This window comes from Podarcis filfolensis (assembly GCF_964270895.1).
Source record: "Podarcis filfolensis genome assembly, chromosome: 14".
In the NCBI taxonomy this organism is placed as follows: Eukaryota; Metazoa; Chordata; class Lepidosauria; order Squamata; family Lacertidae; genus Podarcis; species Podarcis filfolensis.
In genome coordinates this window covers 18,215,973-18,235,105 of record NC_139616.1, presented here as the reverse complement: position 1 = coordinate 18,235,105, position 19,133 = coordinate 18,215,973, and the positions used below count along the sequence as shown (strand labels likewise).

At 46.1% G+C, this 19,133-nt stretch overlaps 1 long non-coding RNA gene across 1 annotated transcript; it reads left to right on the top strand.

Annotated features, from left to right (window-relative positions):
• The first annotated feature begins 7,373 nt into the window (after positions 1 to 7,373).
• Positions 7,374 to 15,650, top strand: LOC310749794. Its single transcript, XR_014541790.1, has 4 exons — positions 7,374 to 7,461; positions 12,577 to 12,654; positions 14,232 to 14,384; positions 15,331 to 15,650. It is a non-coding gene; the product is annotated as an uncharacterized lncRNA (long non-coding RNA).
• Positions 15,651 to 19,133: the final 3,483 nt, after the last annotated feature.

The window sequence follows — 19,133 nt, the reverse complement described above, 5'->3', positions numbered from 1 at the left end:
CAAACGGAGGACATAGATGATGCCTTCCTGGAACAGATGGCCAAGCATGCAAAAGGAAGGGAGATAGTAGTAATGGGGGACTTCAATTACCCGGATATTTGTTGGATGTCAAACTCAGCCAAGAGCATAAGGTCAAACAGATTCCTCACTGGCCTTGCAGACAACTTCATTGTCCAGAAAGTGGGAGAAGCAACAAGAGGAACAGCCATTTTAGATCTGGTCCTAACCAATGTTGATGACCTGGTTAGTGGGGTAGAAGTGGAAGGATCATTAGGCGCGAGTGATCATGCTCTTCTGAAGTTTACTATACAGCGGAAAGGAGCAGCCAAGCATACTAGGACACAATTTCTCGACTTTAAGAAAGCCGACTTCATAAAACTTAGGGAAATGCTGGGTGAGATCCCATGGACAGTAATACTAAAAGGAAAGGGAGTTCATGATGGCTGGGAGTTTGTTAAGAGGGAGATAGTAAAAGCACAACTTCAGGCAATACCAATGAGACGGAAACATGGAAGGTACCTAAAGAAGCCAGGGTGGCTATCTAAAGAACTTTTAACTGAGTTAAGATTAAAAAAGGATGTGTACAAAAAATGGAAAAGGGGGGAAACCACCAAAGAGGAATTCAAACAAATAGCCAGCACGTGTAGACACAAAGTCAGAAAAGCTAAAGCACAGAATGAACTCAGGCTTGCTAGAGAGGTTAAAAGCAACAAAAAAGGCTTTTATGGGTATGTTCGTAGCAAAAGGAAGAACAAAGAAACAGTGGGGTCACTCAGAGGAGAAGATGGTGAAATGCAAACAGGGGACACAGAAAGGGCTGAACTCCTCAATGCCTTCTTTGCCTCAGTCTTCTCCGATAAAGAAAACAATGCCCGACCTGAAGAATTTGGAGCAAATGATTCAGCAGAGGAAACACAGCCCAGAATAACTAAGGAGATAGTACAAGAATACTTGGCTAGTCTAGATGTATTCAAGTCTCCAGGGCCAGATGAACTGCATCCAAGAGTATTAAAAGAACTGGCAGATGTGATTTCAGAACCACTGGCAGTCATCTTTGAGAATTCCTGGAGAACAGGCGAAGTCCCGGCAGACTGGAGGAGGGCAAATGTTGTCCCTATTTTCAAAAAGGGGAAAAGAGAGGACCCAAATAATTACCGCCCAGTCAGTCTGACATCAATACCAGGGAAGATTCTGGAGCAGATCATTAAGCAAACAGTCTGTGAGCACCTAGAAAAGAATGCTGTGATCACCAATAGTCAGCATGGATTTCTGAAAAATAAGTCATGTCAGACGAACCTGATTTCGTTTTTTGACAGAATTACAAGCCTGGTAGATGAAGGGAACGCAGTGGATGTAGCCTACCTTGATTTCAGCAAGGCATTTGACAAGGTGCCCCATGATATTCTTGTAAAGAAGCTGGTAAAATGCGGTCTTGACTATGCTACCACTCAGTGGATTTGTAACTGGCTGACTGACCGAACCCAAAGGGTGCTCATCAATGGTTCCTCTTCATCCTGGAGAAGAGTGACTAGTGGGGTGCCACAGGGTTCTGTCTTGGGCCCTGTCTTATTCAACATCTTTATCAACGACTTGGATGATGGACTCAAGGGCATCCTGATCAAATTTGCAGATGACACCAAACTGGGAGGGGTGGCTAACACCCCAGAGGACAGGATCACACTTCAAAACGACCTTGACAGATTAGAGAACTGGGCCAAAACAAACAAGATGAATTTTAACAGGGAGAAATGTAAAGTATTGCACTTGGGCAAAAAAAATGAGAGGCACAAATACAAGATGGGTGACACCTGGCTTGAGAGCAGTACATGTGAAAAGGATCTAGGAGTCTTGGTTGACCACAAACTTGACATGAGCAAACAGTGTGACGCGGCAGCTAAAAAAGCTAATGCAATTCTGGGCTGCATCAATAGGAGTATAGCATCTAGATCAAGGGAAGTAATAGTGCCACTGTATTCTGCTCTGGTCAGACCTCACCTGGAGTACTGTGTCCAGTTCTGGGCACCACAGTTCAAGAAGGACACTGACAAACTGGAACGTGTCCAGAGGAGGGCAACCAAAATGGTCAAAGGCCTGGAAACGATGCCTTATGAGGAACGGCTAAGGGAGCTGGGCATGTTTAGCCTGGAGAAGAGGAGGTTAAGGGGTGATATGATAGCCATGTTCAAATATATAAAAGGATGTCACATAGAGGAGGGAGAAAGGTTGTTTTCTGCTGCTCCAGAGAAGCGGACACGGAGCAATGGATCCAAACTACAAGAAAGAAGATTCCACCTAAACATTAGGAAGAACTTCCTGACAGTAAGAGCTGTTCGACAGTGGAATTTGCTGCCAAGGAGTGTGGTGGAGTCTCCTTCTTTGGAGGTCTTTAAGCAGAGGCTTGACAACCATATGTCAGGAGTGCTCTGATGGTGTTTCCTGCTTGGCAGGGGGTTGGACTCGATGGCCCTTGTGGTCTCTTCCAACTCTATGATTCTATGATTCTATGATTCTATGATTCTAAGTATGCTTCACTGAGTTCAATGGAACTTACCCCCAAGTAAGTGTGCCTGGGCTTGCAGCCTGGAAGGTACTTCCTTTTCTCAGTCCCGACGGGTGACTCCAAATTCTACTATTCTGGAAGAGGGGGTGGAGAATGTTCCCTCTCCACCATTAGCTTCCCTTTCCCACCTCTTGTCTATTTTGGGTGGCACATAAACGCCTCCTTCATTTGCAAACTTGATTTGACAACTTTGCCAGCATCTACTGTAGCTCGAGATTCCAAAACTTTAATATTTTGTCAGCAAGATGTCATGTGACAACCCAAATGTGTTAATGTGTCACACCTTCATGTGAAAATGAGATTTCTGAATTGCAAAAGAATGTACATTTTGAAATCGGGCTTCTGAAATACCTGGGCTCTAATGGCAATGCAGGCAGAAATCCAGTGGTTGTAGCTTCCTGATCACTGCATTTCCCATCAATGGGAAAATTTGCATTTCCTGAATATCTGTCTGTTGAAGGCATAGAAGCCATGGGGGGGGGGGCTACTAATCTATATCAAAATAGCATTTGGCATGCTGACTTTCACACTCTGAAACTTCTGCTCACATGTCTGCATCCTGATTGTGTCATTCCAGGACATTGTGTCTCTGTGTGACAGCAGATATTTGGAGAAAATTCTGCATGGTGGCCTTCTTCTTCTGCAGGGGTTAGAGAAAGTTTCTGAAATTCTTTTAAGGGGGGGGGGTCCAGAAATTTTAGTCATATGACAACGACTCTTGGGCAAAGCATTTTAAACTTTAAAGTGCTTCTCAAAAGGGCTGTTTGATGCAACCCCCACCCCCTCCTTGGCTGCTTCAAACAGCACTTTTGCAAAAGGCTTTAAGACAGTTCCCGTTCTCCCTTTTCAGGCTGAAACTGGAGCTCTTGCATGTTTCCCTGCACTCCCCTTTTGTACTTTTAAGATCAGGAGCTTAAAGGAGGAGCAAGGCGGAGACCTGCAAAGCCATGCATTTGACAGATGGGCAACCCAACCACTTGTTAATCATGCAATGTAATAATGACATCTTGTGACCTCGCCCACCAGTCAAATTTGGCCCACAAGGTTGATCCTGATAAGGATCTGGCCTGTGGAGCCAAAAAGGGTCCCCCATCTGTTTTGAAAGGTCCTCTTGATGGAAGATGCCTGGGATTGAAGCTGGGATGTTACACTTGCTTCACAGGTGCTTCACCGCTGATCTATGGCTCCTCTGCTGCAGCGCTCTGAAAGAAGTCAAAGGAAGGAAATGTACTCAGCCTTCACATACATTTCCCTCTTGCATCCTGGGAAGATGTATTATGCTGACTGGAGGCAACAATTTTTGGTCTTGCCTCTTGCCAAGATACAGTCTTGGTGCCCCATCCATATCAGCCTGCAAACAGCATGAAGCACCAATGGGACAATGATACTTTCCTGTTGTCTGGGAAGGATAATCTGAATCAGTTCCCCACAATTTACATCCACAAACAAACAGCATAAGCTGAGCACTGCCGTAGTGGAAACGTGGGACGAGTTGAACAGTTTAATTCTGCACCATCTCAGTTTTGCAGGTGCTCAGTTATAGGTCTGTTAAATCTTCTTTCGTGCAGGTGATTTGAAGGAACACACAAAAAGCCCACATTTAAATTTATGCATTTTGCATACACTTCAGTGCTTTTCAGTGCCTTCTCCTAAATGGGGGAGGGGGGGAGATACCTTGGGCTGGATCCAATGCTATTCATCCTCATAGTAGGCTCATTGAAGTCCATTGTGATTAACTTTAATTTTAATGGGTATACTCTGAGTAGGGCTGGAACTGGAGACAAAGCCTTGCCCACATTTCAAAGTGCATCTCTGTTATTTTCATTCAGATGACAGATAAAGATGCACTTCTTTGCCCAGACTTTTGGAGAAGGAGGAAGTGCATAGTGATGTTTTAAAATTGTTTTGCATCTTCTGCCTATTTTATTTGTGATTACGGTCATACCTTGGATCTCGAATGCCTTGGCTCCTGAACAAATTGGCTCATGAATGATCAAAACCCGGAAGTGAGTGAACTTCATGGCTGATTGGGGATTTGAACCCTGGTCTTCCAGGTCCTAGTCTGACACTCTAACCACTACACCACACTGGCTAGGTTACTGTGGGTTAGGACTTCAGTGCCCTTTCTATCTACTAACACAGCCCTGTGATTGTAGAAGCAGAATAAACCTAGCAAAACAATAAAATATTGCAGAATACATTGTGCAAAATAGGAGGGATGCAAACTGCTAGTCTTGTTGCAGAATCTGGTTTATCTTATTGCTAGTATTTCAGAAGATCTTTTAATTTAATTTTTAACAGACATAGATTGCACACAGCTCTAGCTATAGTTGGGCTAGAATGATGGAGCCTGAACACACACACATAGTTTGCCATGTTTCCCAATGTCATTCCTGCCTGATCTGTTCTAATTCAATCCCCAGGCTGTAGCTGGGATGTTCCCTGCCTCAGAAAAAGTAGGGCTTATGTCTGAGTTAGCATGATAATGGAGTGTAAATCTATATGCAGAGGTTTTCAATTCCTCTATAATGAATTGATAAAGTTGCTGCGGTTCCCACCAGAGCTCATTGCAAACACCTCTGAGACAGCAGCCTAAATCCCCAGATCCCTAGTAATGGGTTCCTGCTAAGGGGAATTTTCAATTTCCCTCCAAAGCATAGAAGGTCTCGTCTCTCGGTTGCAAAGGTACAATGGCTGGCCCAGCACAACCTGCAGCTGTGTGCACATTGAAGGAGCCCCACTTTTCTCCATTGGGCCTCTGGTAAGGTGTGCTTACCTGTGCACATGGAACAAATGCAGAAACTATTGCAATGGAGGGAAACAATAGGAGGACCCTATAGAAGAAATGAAATGAGCAGGCATGGTGATCTGAGAAATTCCACTTTTCAGGATGGGACCCTGTTCCTAAACCGTTCTACAGAAGAACATGGCTTGATGCTCTGGAGAAGGTTTTGTGAATTTCAAATAACACTTCAAATAACAGTGGTGTTTTATGGTACCTGCAAAGACCATTTCATCTAATCTCTATCTTTCCCTGCCCCACTCCCAGTGGAGTCTGGTCCACTGGGGCAAATGAGCCCCACAACCTTGGCTTGCCCTCAGCCAACCCCCCTCTGTCTGATTGTAAGTAAGAGGATGGGGAGGTCATTGACTCTGGCTTCAACTAGTGTCGGCCTCCCAGTCTTCTGTCCTATCAGTCCCCAATGGGCACCAGCTGCTACCATCCATATCTGACATCAGGGGTAAGGCAGGTGGACATGGCTTGGCAAAAACAACCTCACATGCCAGATGAAGAGAAGTGATGGGCCTAATAAGGCCTGTGGGGTGGAAGGTCTCCACTACTGCTCAAAGCATCACTAAAGGGGGTAGATACAAGATCTCAGCAGAATCCAAGTCCTCACGGTCCCCACTGGAGTCTGCTCACCCCCCCCTTGCTTTTCTAAGCTGTTCAGCTCACACATGCATCAAAAGGAAACAGTGCTGACAGCAGAACTCCATATTTTTACCCCTTTCTTCCCTCCTCCCCATTATCTCTCGGAGTAGCTCGAAGGCAGCTTTTGATGTGGTGCCTGCTTTTTTCCCCCTTCTCCCCAAGTGTGTTGGGAGAAGGTGCCCACGTGTTGCAACGAGACTGACTTTCGCAAACAGATCAGTCTTACCCGAGAGACTCGGAAAGAGGGTGTGGGTGGAAAGGGGAGGAAAAGCTGATATCTGTCACTCTCGGGAGCTGCATTGCCAAATTAGGGAGATGGGGACCAGACGGGGTTAATCTGCAAGCAGCTGGGGGCGGCTGGAGGCAGCAAAGCTTGTACCCTGCTCCCAATTAGGTCCCAGCAGATGCTCAGGATGACCTTAGAAGACAGGAAAGCAAGAGCAGGAGAAACTGGTCCAACTACTGCTTTCTTTGTACTGACCCCCTTTTCCCAGCAAGCCGAAAGACAAGAGTGTGTCTCAAATTGATTTCCCAGTTGTTTCCTCTCCCCAGAGTGTCTAGGGACTACAGACCTCTGAACAGGAGAAGATTCTCTAATGGCAAGAATCTATGATCATCCAGATAGGAACATAGGAATCTGCCTATGTCCATCTAGTTCTGTATTGCCTACATTGGCAGCCAGCAGCTCTCCAGGATTTCAGCCAGGCTTCTCTCCAAGCCCTATCTGGAGATGCCAGGAACTGAACTCAAGATCTTCTGCATGCACAGCACATGTCATGCCACTAAGTTACAGACCTTCCGCAGTGCTGCTGAACTACAGCTCTTTGGCCGTGCCAGCCAGGCTGATGGGAGTTGGGAGGCAAACATCACTGGAAGGGTCACTGGTTCCCTCTCCTCCATGCTGTAACATAGACTTTTCAGCACCCTCACTGAACTACAACTCCCAGGATTCTTTTGGGGAAGCCACAATAATTGAACCGCTATCAATCAATCAATCCAGTATAATTTTGCAGCAGCATCCTTGGATATTTTCTCCTGGGGCACGATGAAGAACCTTTTCAAGAGGAGATTTCATACCTATAAGCAAGCGACAACCCAGATTGGTACCCCATTCTTTTATTTTTGCCCTTTATTATCCTGATTTGGACCACCTTTCCTTTTCCTTGCCTACCATTGAAGCCAGCTCCTCCTAGATGCCAGTGTGGTGGTATCTACAAAGAGCTCTTTGTGACACATAATTATGAGCCAATATGCCTAGGTGTAGTGAACATGGACTGAAGAGAAGCGGGTTTGGATCTCTTGGTTGTAACAATCACCAAGTGGCTTCAGCCAGGCTGGTATCAGCCTCTGGTTTCTTAAGAATGGCACCCCTTGCTGGATCTGCATCTTGTTCCCAGAATGGCCCATCAGATGCTCAAAAGCAGGGCCATAGGAACAGCTTTCACTTTCAGCTTCAGTGCCCTTCAAAGTGTGTAATCGTTCTTAATTCTCCCCAGTGCTACTTCTCAAGCTGGGAGTTGTAGGAAGTTGAACTGGGAACCTGTTTGGATCATAGGACTGGCTGGTTATGAACACTGAATAACTGGAAATCAGCAGTTTGGGCACACTTTGTCTGGAAGATCGCCATTTTAAAGGGACAGCACTTGCCTTTTAGGAATGTTGCTGCCCATGGTGTATAAATGATCTCTTTCCCCTTGATCTACCTTTTTGCAAAGATGAGATTCCTCCATCCACCAAGAGGTTCAAAACCAAACAGAAATCCAGTTCATATAAGATCTTACTTACTTGGGAGCACTTTGCAAAAAAAAACACTGCAAAATTAGGCAGGTCCCCCTTCTGAAAGATCCTCATTTGGTTTAGAAAGGATTATTGGACTGTGTTAGGGAGTATTGACTTTCATACAGTACTCTTGAGAATGCATCCTTCTTTACTTCTGAATGATTACTTGGGGATGAAGGATACCTTTGCTTGGAGGTAAGTAAATAATGACTATTGGCCCAACTAGCTCAGTACTGTCTACTCTGACTGGCAGTGCTGACGTAGAGCCTTTCCTTTCACTTGCTACATGATCCTTTTAGCCTGGAGTGGGAAATTAGTTGTTGGGATTTGATTAGATGCTAGGAGAGAATATATTCATTAGATAATATCCTTCCTTCCTCACATTTATGAGTTCAGCAGAGTGCCATCCTTTTGCAGCTTAAAGGGGAAGCTTAGATAAGTATTAGTATTTTAGTATTAATAGTCCAGGATGCTTTAAGGCAGACTGGATTTTCCTGGTATTACCCCCTTTAAAGGTAAAGGGACCCCTGACTGTTAGGTCCAGTCACGGACGACTCTGGGGTTGCGGCGCTCATCTCACTTTAATGGCCAAGGAAGCTGGCGTACAGCTTCCGGGTCATGTGGCCAGCATGACTAAGCCGCTTCTGGCAAATCAGAGCAGCGCACGGAAATGCTGTTTACCTTCCCGCTGGAGCGGTACCTATTTATCTACTTGCACTTTGACGTGTTTTCGAACTGCTAGGTTGGCAGGAGCAGGGACCGAGCAACGGGAGCTCACCCCGTTGCGGGGATTCGAATCACCGACCTTCTGATCGGCAAGCCCTAAGCTCAGTGGTTTAGACCACAGCACCACCCATGTCCCGTATTACCCACTTTACTCCCCCTTTAAAAGTAAAAAATAACATTTACTCAGTATAGGTCTTGAAGAGTAACAGATACAGCAGCTTGGTGCAGGCAGGCTTAAAACGCTAATTGAGTTACAAAGACATACTAAGTCTAGCTTTAAAATGGAGTCTGATCTTGAACCCAGAATTACAGGTGTTCTCATGTTGCAGGCATGAAGGAAAAGAGGATGCACCCAGGCAGCGAGGAGCATACATCATTTCCTGTCAGGAGACAAATAGGGAAGTGATATCACAGAATTCCTTTTAGCAAGTTTACAGGAAAGCTCTTTGAGCCTCAGCCCCTTTGTGTGCCTAATTTGTCAAACAGAAATTGTTGGGTTTGACGGAAGTAAATATCCCACGTGTGGCTCTCCAGAGTTGCTGAACTACAATTTCCACCATCCTTTTAAGTAAGTCCATGTTGGCTGGGGTTGCCAGGAGTTGTAGCTCAGCATCATCCAGAAAACCACATGTACCCTCATTCCTGCTTTTAACAGAAGATGCCAGAGATTCAACCAAGGACCTTCTGAAGTGATGCATACACGCACCCATCTACTCGCGTATGTCCCCCTAGGAGTTCAGTAATCCTTATAAAATCTTTATAAATTAGGCCACTGTTAATCCCATCTAGAAGAGCCAATAGTCTGTGACTGGCCTTTGAGGTCCTTCTGACCAGCAAATGGAAACTAGGACTGTGTACAGCAGGGTTTCCCAATCTTGGGTATCCAGCTGTTTTAGACTACAATTCCCATCATCCCTGACAGCTGGTCCTGCTAGCTAGGGATGATGGGAGTCGTAGTCCAACAACAGCTGGAGACCCAAGTTTGGGAAACCCTGCTGTACAGCCTGTCCTCCCAATCCACTGTATTGCCCCTTTCTGTGACCCCTGGATCAGGACTATCTGCCTTGTGCCACCCAGGATGGTAATCCCCATCTTGACCCAGATCCATGCCCAAAGCAATTAGGGGAAGGGTCTTATCATCCAGTTACAGCCCTATTTAGCCAAGATCCAGATCCCTCTGAATAAGCCCAATTTGACTCATCCCTACTGGAAATGGTTACACGGAAAACTATGGGCTCCTTGAATGCTTCCCATTTTAGGTTCAGAGTGCATATATCCCACCGTACAGTGTGTCTGTTTCACCTCAAATTCCTCCAGTCACAAATCAGACTAATTAGAAGTTTTTAGTGCTTTCCTAAGATGTTGTAAAAAAAGTGGCAATGACAATGAAAATAAGGTATAAAATTATCTCTTACAATTAAACTATAATTACAAAGAATTGTGGCAAATAAAGCAAATGTCTGGTCCTAAGGACCTCAATTAAATCAAGAAAGAAAGAAATATAAATAGAATTCTCAACTAAGCTTACAAACAAAACAATCCAACTCACGAATTATAAGGTCAAAATACTCCTGCAAACATCCTATTAGCAATTAGTAACGAGAAAGAGAAGGAAGAAAGGGGCATGAAGACCAAAGATCCTAATTAAAGTCATTGATTAATATGGATTTTGATCAAGCTAGACAAGTTTCTTCATGGCTACCAGAGTCTCAGATGTTTGATGGTGTACTGAGTTGAACACGCTTGTTAGGAACTGTAGCCCAAGCTCCCTTTGTGCCAGGCTGGGTATGTGTGGATTGGGAGGAGAACTTCCTCCCTCCACCCAGTCCTGCTAGTCTGCACTGGCCTCTGTCCATGGAATGATGCCAGCATCACCGCTAGCACTGAGCTCCCCATGCTTCCTGCTTAATGCACAGGCTGTCGTGTTCAGGTCTGATGCTAGATCCCATGGAGAAAGAGGCAAGGCTGGTCAAAGGTTACCAGAACACAGATATATCCAAGTAAACAACTTGCTCCAACAAAGGTTGGGAGCAGGCTGAAGCCTTTTAAGCCTCTGTCTCCAGGCTGCCTAGTCCAGGCTCCATCTCCTTTTGGAGATCTTCAGAGTCTTAATGGGTCAACCCTCAGACCTGAATACAGGCATTCCTCCATTCTGTAGCTTCCCTCCCACTGATGGGCAGTGGGAGGCATCTGGTTCCTAGGGTTTAGGGGGAGGTTCCTTTGAAGGTCTTGTCTCTGAACCTATAGATCCTGGTGGTCTGGAAGCTTCCTATGGGAGCCTCAGCCAACAGACTCAGGTGCAATGGCCTCCCATTGCAATGGCCTACCAGCAGTCAACAATCAGCCCTGACCCTCACCTGGTTCCCCATCTGGAACCACTTCAACTCTGTGTCCAGGTCACTGATAGGTTCATGGATCACAAGTGGACAGAAATGCTTCTGGCAGGATGTAAAATAGTTTAATAGTCAATTCCTCTTCCTGGGGAACTCTGGAAATTGTAGCTCTGGGAGGGGATTAAAAGTATTCTGACAACACTCAGCACTGTTGGCAAACTACAGCTCCCAGGATTCTTTGGGGGAAGCCATGACTGTTTATAGTGGCATCACAGTGCTTTCAGTGCACATTGCTAATGCGACCCTAGGCTCTTTCTGTGCCTCAAGGGCCACTAGATCCCCCTCACCTTGAAGGACCATAAAGACTTCTGGATCATGCTGGTCTTGAACTTGGGCAACAACAGTATTCACCACATACTGCCCTTGCTTTGCAGGTGCTGATAGCCCAGCTTGGCCATGTCATCAACATGATGATGCTCTGTGTTGTCCATTTACACCAGGGATGGGGGACCTGTGGCCCTCCAGAGGTTGTGGTACTATAACTCCTATTATCCCTGTCAATTGGTAATGCTGGCTAGGGCTGATAGGAGCCAATAATATCTGGAGGACTATAGCTAAGCCACTTTCTCTCCTAAGAAGTAGATTCCACTAAACTCAATGAAGTTTACTCTCGAGGAAGTATGTTCAGGGCTTCACTGTTAAGCTCACTTGCAGGTAGAGACCTAAGCAAGTAGCAACCACCTTTTTTTTTTTTTTTGCAACAATCAGCACTATTTCCATTCTGCTGCAGTTCGGCTTCTGCTAAAACCTACTTTTTCCATCTCAATATACACTAGGGCCAAAACGAAAGCAATTAATTACATAATTCATTACACAATAAACTTGAGTGCATTGCATGGAAGTGGAACATCAAAGACAATGTAAAACAACAACAACAATCATTTACATAACATTTGCAGACTCACAAAAACAATTGTGAGTGCTTCCCCTTTTGCGATCTTGGACCAACATTTTCATTTCTGATCAAATTCTGTGACATCCCTGCTTGCAGATGTGCCTTTATGTGCCCCGTGTGGCAACACCCTCCTGTCCAACACTGCTCCTGAACGTATCCGGATTCCCCATGTTCCTCATAAGGTCCAAAATAAACTTCCATCTGGACCCTGTTTCAAGGCTAATGTGTATCCTCTCTTAATTATTGATTTGTTTATTACAGACACACTGGCAGGACATTCATTGCCTCTCGCATGCCAGATCTGCGCCTCAAACCACACAAGGGTCCAGGGGGTGGCTCAGATGTTGGCACAGAAGCCACACTGAACAGTGATGGGAGTTGCACCATGGCTTTTGGGGGGCTTCTGCAGCTGCGCTTTTCCATCCCCTAGGCAACCAGCCCCTTGCTGGCTTTGGAAGGCCAGAGATTATCATTTGTCATTTGCTATCATTTTGTTCTCCATTTAAAGTGCTTGATTCCTCTTGGCTCCAATAGCGAGCTGGAGATGGACCCCATATGCCATGGGGAGGAGTCCCGCAGAACTGGAAGGGGCTTCCTCTCTCTCTCCCTCCCTCTCTCTTTCACAGCATCGCTTCTTAATGTGTCAAGTGGAAGTTTGGGGAACTTGGCACGCCAGATCACAACACAATTATGCCATCGAGCACCGAAGCTGCTGTCATCTTCGCACAGGGAGAGATTAGATCCTACACATTAACGTGATGGTTAATGATTTTTCTTTCTTTTTTTGCAGGGCGTTTGGATGCAGGGAAAACATACACTGGCATACTGATGCTTTGGGAAGGGGGGGAAACAGCCCTGTTATTCTAAGGTAATAAATCTGTCACTTCCTCTCCCAAAATCTGGGGTTTTGCAATATGCAGCAGGGCAAAGGTGTGTGTCATGGTGAAGAAATACAGATTCAATCTACCTCAGTGTTTCTTCTTTGTCCAGTTTTGTTTTGTTTTTTACATACCCAGAGCTCATTCAGACTTTATCCAGAAGTGATAGGCACCCTTGATTCTCCCCTGCTGGTATTAAGTCAGCAGCATAAGTGATAGCAAAACCTCTGTAGACTCTGGCTAGTCTTCATGACAATCTTTTAAGACACTAAGGCAAGAGTGAGCAACCTTTTTCTCTCTCATGAGGGCCACATTCCCTTGGATGCAATCAATTGGGGGCAGCAGATGCCAGCAGTGTCACAGTACCGAGTCAGGTGACCAAAGGAACCAATGGAACTCTGTAAAACCAACTATATGTACATCTTCCTTCTGAGAAGAGCTGGCTAGTAGCATCCCACCGTAAACAGTCATGGCTTCCCCGCTAGAACCCTGAGTACTGCAGTTTGTGAAGGGTGCTGAGAGTTGTTAGGAGACCCCTAGTCCCCTCACAGAACTACAGGTACAATTCCCAGAGTGGTTCAACAATCAAGAGAGCTTGATTATTAAACCACTCTGGGAATTGTAGCTCTGGGTGGGGAATAGGGGCATTCCTGACAACTTTTAGCACCCTTCACAAGCAACAGCTCCCAGGATTCTTTGGGGGAAGCTAAGGCTGTTTAAAGTGGCATGATACTAATGTATAGTGCAGATAAGGCCTTCATGAGTTAGTTGTCCCTTAGCGTTACAGTTTGGGGAATTACAGAAGCCTTTCTGTCTGGACTGAACAAGGTCTTGCCGCCAGTGCAACTGGGCCTATTAAAAGCATCCTTGCTGAGCCATTCTTTAGCAACCCCCCAAATGTCAAGGCAGTGTCTGTATGTGCAATCTTCTTAGCTGGACTGAATCATCTGCCTGCCTCAGACCCCTCCACTCCCCTTTGACCCATCTGCTCATTAACTGTGGCCTGCATAGCCTGACCTTTTGGCCTGCCTTAGCCTATGCCACTTGCCTCTGGCCCCCAGCTGGCTGATTATTTGCTCCGGCCTGCCCTTGGGGCTCTGACCCTGTTGACACTTTGCAGGGAGGGACTATAGGCTGGGGGCAGAGGACATGTGTTGCATGCAGAAGAACCATTGTTAAACCCTTGTCTCCTACTGAAAGGGTCTCAGGTTCCAGGGTTTGGAAAGATCTCTGCCCAAGTCCTGGTAGGGCTACGTAAGGGCAGCACAGGCAGCATTAGACTTGATGACCCAATGGTCTGACTCCATAGAAGAAGGCTTCATGCATTCAACCTGCCCACCTCATTCATTCATTTGATTTATTTTAGCTAGACAGCTCAAAGCAAGTGTCTAATGAGTGATGGAAGATATTAGCAAAATCCCAGAGGTAGGACATCAATGTTTCCATCCCAGCTGTGATGTTCAGTCACACTTTCTTAGTCTACATTCCAGTATCCCATTCTTTACAACTGCTGAACCTCTTTCACACAGTGGTGATTAAAGGTGCAGCAGTCCTTATTTTGCATCAGACCACCCTACAGTGAAGTCTCTCTGACAGCATCTAGACCACGGTCATGCTAGGAAACAAGAGGATCAGTCCAGGGAGGATAAAGCCCTTTCTCAAAACACACAGGACACGGAAAATCAAGTTTCAAGTTTAATGCTCAACAAGCCAAGATCAAGTATGTTGAATTTAAAAAATAAAAAAAAGATCCAGAAACAATGTCAGGAAACAATCCAAGGCCACCATTACAGTGAGCTCAGCAATGAGGAGAAAGCTAGAAGAATGATCAAGGAACCAGAAACTTGTCCTGCTTCCATCAAATGGAAGGTTCAAGTGAAAGGCCTTATATACTCTGGTCTCCTAAACCACACCCTAACCACAGCTGCTGGCAGTGAGAGGGTATCAAGGATTGTTCATGAGTAGACCGGTTAATCTGAGTCCCTAGGCGCATAAGGTGTCACCACTATTTAGTCTGGACTTGAAGATTCTGGTACCAGCCATCTTGAGGACTTAGTGGGGGCTGCTTTACCTCCTGCTCTGACAGGTCCATGTCAGGTATCAATTCAGATGGCCCCTCGAGGGGATCCTCAGCATTGGAATCAGAGGGCTGCTGCTCAAGGTCCTTGACCTGTGGGATGTCTGGTTCATCCTCCAAGGATTCTGTGTCTGGCACCAGGTCAGGTGTCCCCCCCAGGTTGGACCAGTTCAGGGGCAATCCAAGATTCCAAAAGAGGGGGTTCTGTTTGGGGACGAGGAGTTGCACACGGCCCCATTTTGTGGATACATCATTTTCCACTTTGTGTATTATCAACTTCAATTAGTGCTAGTTCAGAGAGAGGCCTAACTGGAAGGAGTTGTGCAAAAATGGGGGTGGGGAGAGAGAGAATCATGATTATGGGAACTCAGAAAAAAACAAATAAAAAGTATTTGTGCCAAATGGCAAGAGGGATAAAATCAATTTATAGGGAGTGCTGTGTGATCACCCAGCTCAACTCTGGGGAACTCATAAGCAAAGCAGAGCAATGAAATCAAAAATTATAAGACAGTTGCAGAGTCCTACCTAAACAACTGAAACCCTTATGCAGCTACTTGCTCCAAAGCACTGAAACTCATTCTTGATTCAGGTCTGCTGCCAAGAGTGGCATGCATCAGTGGAGTCGACCACAGTGAAGGAGGACATTGGCCAGCTCAACTTGGAGGGGATGCAGAACAATGAGACATGGTCATAGAGTCCCTGTCCTGGGTCCCATGGCACCAACCAAATCAGGGAAGAGTTGGCAGAATTTGTCAGAGGAGGACCCCAAGGCTGGAGATGGGGGAAGCCTAAGAAATGAACTGGGAGAGGTCTTTACCCTGTAAATGTTGGATGTTAAAGAAGGGGATGGAGAAGCATGTGGGTTAGTGTCCACTCATCCTCTGGAAATTTTTGTGATACCTGAAGAGGCAAACAGACAGCAGAGCTAGTGGAACGAGAGGAGGAAGGGGGACTAGGAGGGCCTGATTCATGTCCCACCACCATGGACGCATCGCCATCTGCATTGGTAATCCCCTCAACTATTGGAGCACACATTTCCAAGGTCAATCTTCTCACTTGGGACAAGAACCATAACTGGCCCCACCCTGCTCTTTAAAAGTAAAGTGGGAAGGGCAGGTATTGAGACAAGGTCCTAGCTATCACTTACAGTGGTACCTTGGTTTAAGAACAGCCTAGTTTATGAACAACTTGGATTAAGAATGCTGCAAACCCAGAGGGCTGGGGCCATTGCTGGGCTACAGTAACTAGCAGAGTCTCTCCAGGGTTTCAGAAGAGAGGTCTTTCCCATCCCTACCTGGAGATCTCAGGAATTGATCTTTGGACCATCTGCATGCAAGGTAGATGCTCTACCACTGAGCTACACCCCCTCCCCAAAAAAGAACACAGGAAACTGCCTTCGTATAAGTCAGACCATTAGTCCATCTAGCTCAGGATCACCTACACTGGCTGGCAGAGGCTGTCAAAGGTTTGAGATGGGGTCATCTCCCAGGCCTACCTGGAGATGCCAGAAATAGTACCTGGGGCCTTCTGCATGCAAAGCAGACGCTCAGCTACTTGATCAAGGGTCTTCTCTTGCTTCAAATCCCATTGCATGTTTGTGGTTCCCTTTGCAATTCTTCCCGCATGACGCTGTTGGGCTGCCGAACTGAATAAACCTACCCACGTCTTATCTTACTCACTCTCAGAAACAACAGCTCCTCCTGCCAATGGACAAATGCTGTCAGCAGCCCTGCTGAATTGTGCTGAGGAGGAACACAGACCTGTTGTCTTCCTTGGGCTTATGCAAATGACTCCGCTCGTTATCGCAAACAGCATCGTCTCTGAGGGAAAAGCGCTGGGACTGCTCTGCCAAATTGCTGAGTATTTTCTCCTGGAATCTGGTGTCAATTGCTTGGTGTGCCGGCTTATGAAATTCATTTTTTATTTGTTATTTTTGTATCTGGCACCTGTTTGAGTGAGCTAAGAGCACTACGCAGAGATATCTGATAGAAAGCTGTTCTACTGCCCAACCTTGCAAAAGGGATTTATTTATTTGTGCGGGGGGGGGGGGGTGAAGTTTAGAAGCTGCTATAGATCCTTGGCATTAAAAAGTGGGGCATAAATATATTAACTGATTGATTAATTAATTAAGTAAAAACACCAGCATGGGTGCATTGGCAGGGCTCAGTTATGGATGTGTTTGTTTTTTTATTTAAAAATAAACTCTTTGCAATGCAGCTGTAGTTGCCAGGACCCCTGAATCTACTAGTGATCCATATAAAGTCTAAGGCTGCTGAGGCACCAAATGGGGTGCCAGGGCATTATGAGGGCTGAGGGCTGAACATAGGGAAATTGTAGCATCTGAGGTCGTTGAATAGGAAGCCACAGGGAAACCTCCCAGACCACCAGGGCCTATGGAGGCAAACCCTCCCTGGCAATTCTCCCTGATCCAGATGCCTTCCACCACCCCTCACCAGGAGCAAGGCTGTGGAATGGAGGAAGACGGCCCACCTTCAGGTTGGAGTCTTGCCCATTTTAAGGCTCTGACGTTCTCCACAAGGGGGTGGAGCCTGGAAGAGGCAGTTTCGAGTCAGTGGTTAAAAGTCTTCTGTCTGCTCCCAACTTTTGTTGAAGCAAGTTCCTTATTGGGAGTTGTCTGTGGTCCAGCAGTGGGTGACCAGCCTGCTTTTTCAACAGGAGCCAGCATTAGGCCCAGTGCTGGATTTATGTATATGCTAAACAGGCTATAGCTTAGGGCCCCACTCTCTTGGGGGCCCCCAAAAAATTAAAGGGGAAAAAACTGGATGTACATTTCCAAAATATTAGATAAAAAACAAATAAGATAAAACCTACATACAGCAACAGTGCTGTGTTTTGTGTTGTGTATGCTCCTATGATGTAAGTAATGGGCCCTGCCTACTAGCCTGCTCCCTAAAATATCACTGGTTTGCTCATTTCTATATACAGTGGTACCCCGGGTTACATACGCTTCAGGTTACATATGCTTCAGGTTACAGACTTCCCTAACCCAGAAATATTACCTCCGGTTAAGAACTTTGCTTCAGGATGAGAACGGTGGTGCGGCGGCAGTGGGAGGCCCCATTAGCCAAAGTGGTGCTTCAGGTTAAGAACAATTTCAGGACCTCTGGAATGAATTAAGTACTTAACCCAAGGTACTACTGTATAGGGTGCCTACATTCTGCATGTGCAAATGACTTTAGATACCTATTAGGTCCATAAATTACCATATAGCATATATTCAACACAAAAAGCAGCGACAATTTGTTGTCGACAAAGGACAGCTGGACATATAAAGAGCCCCATTACCTTCAGTGGCTTAGGGCCTCATCAAACCTAAATCCGGCCCTGATCAGGGCAGAACATGACAATGGTCTTAATTTATAATTGCCGAAATATAGAACAGAAAGTTTAAATTCACTGTTAGGTAGGCAGAAGCATCTGACTCAGGTGACAGGTTATGTTAAAGGCCAGCAAATTATCAGTGACATTTTGTTGAATGTGATCAAATGCCTGTTACTGGAAGATACCATTTGGATTTTCTGCCTTGGGTGCAAATGTGACTGCATGGGTCTGTTTCAACAGAGAAGTTTGGGGTGCTTGCTTCCATTAGAATGCAGAGAAGGGGAGTGAGAAACGAACCCAGCTGCATTCTGAAACTGCTCCCAGGCCCAGCTTGCTCTGCTACAAATGATACCTGCCAGAATGTAAAATGAGTCCTGTGGGGAAAGACGGGGTGGAAGAAAGGCAAACCCGCCCCTGCGCTGGGAAGAACATTTCGGAGAAACTGAGTGGGAAATCAATAAGCTATTTGCTTAAAAAATTACACCTATTTGTCCAGCATATATAGCTACACTTCTCAAAGTCAGAGGCGGGTTTCCCTAAGTAAATGAAAGTGGTTTCGCAAGGGAGCGGGGGAGTGGAAACGGTGACATCATCTGGGTAGCAATCAGTCAAGACCAGAAGCCAATAGCGGGCCTTCGGTATCAAGTCACCGCCCCCTTTTGTGTAGGATGTGTAGGATGTAAGGAAGGGCTGTAGCTCAGTGGCAGAGTGTTATTCTTTGAATGACCCAGTTCCAACTCCTGAGATCCAGGTAGGGCTTCCTGAAACCCTGGAGAGTCACTGCCAGTCAGTGTAGACAATACTGAACTAGATGAGAGGTGCCAACCTGAGAGGGAGATGTCATGCATGTGATGTTGAACATGTGGCATCGGGGCGTTGGGAGGAGCCAGGGGTGGAGTCAAATGCAGAGGCAGTGCAGCTTCAATGGCCAGTGGCTCCTCCCCTCTGGCACCCAGCTGCCTCTTCCTGCTGCTTCCACTATCACTGCCAGAGGCTGCTTCCCCTCTCCTTCCCCTCTACAGCAGCAGCAGGAGAAGGAGCCAGCTACTG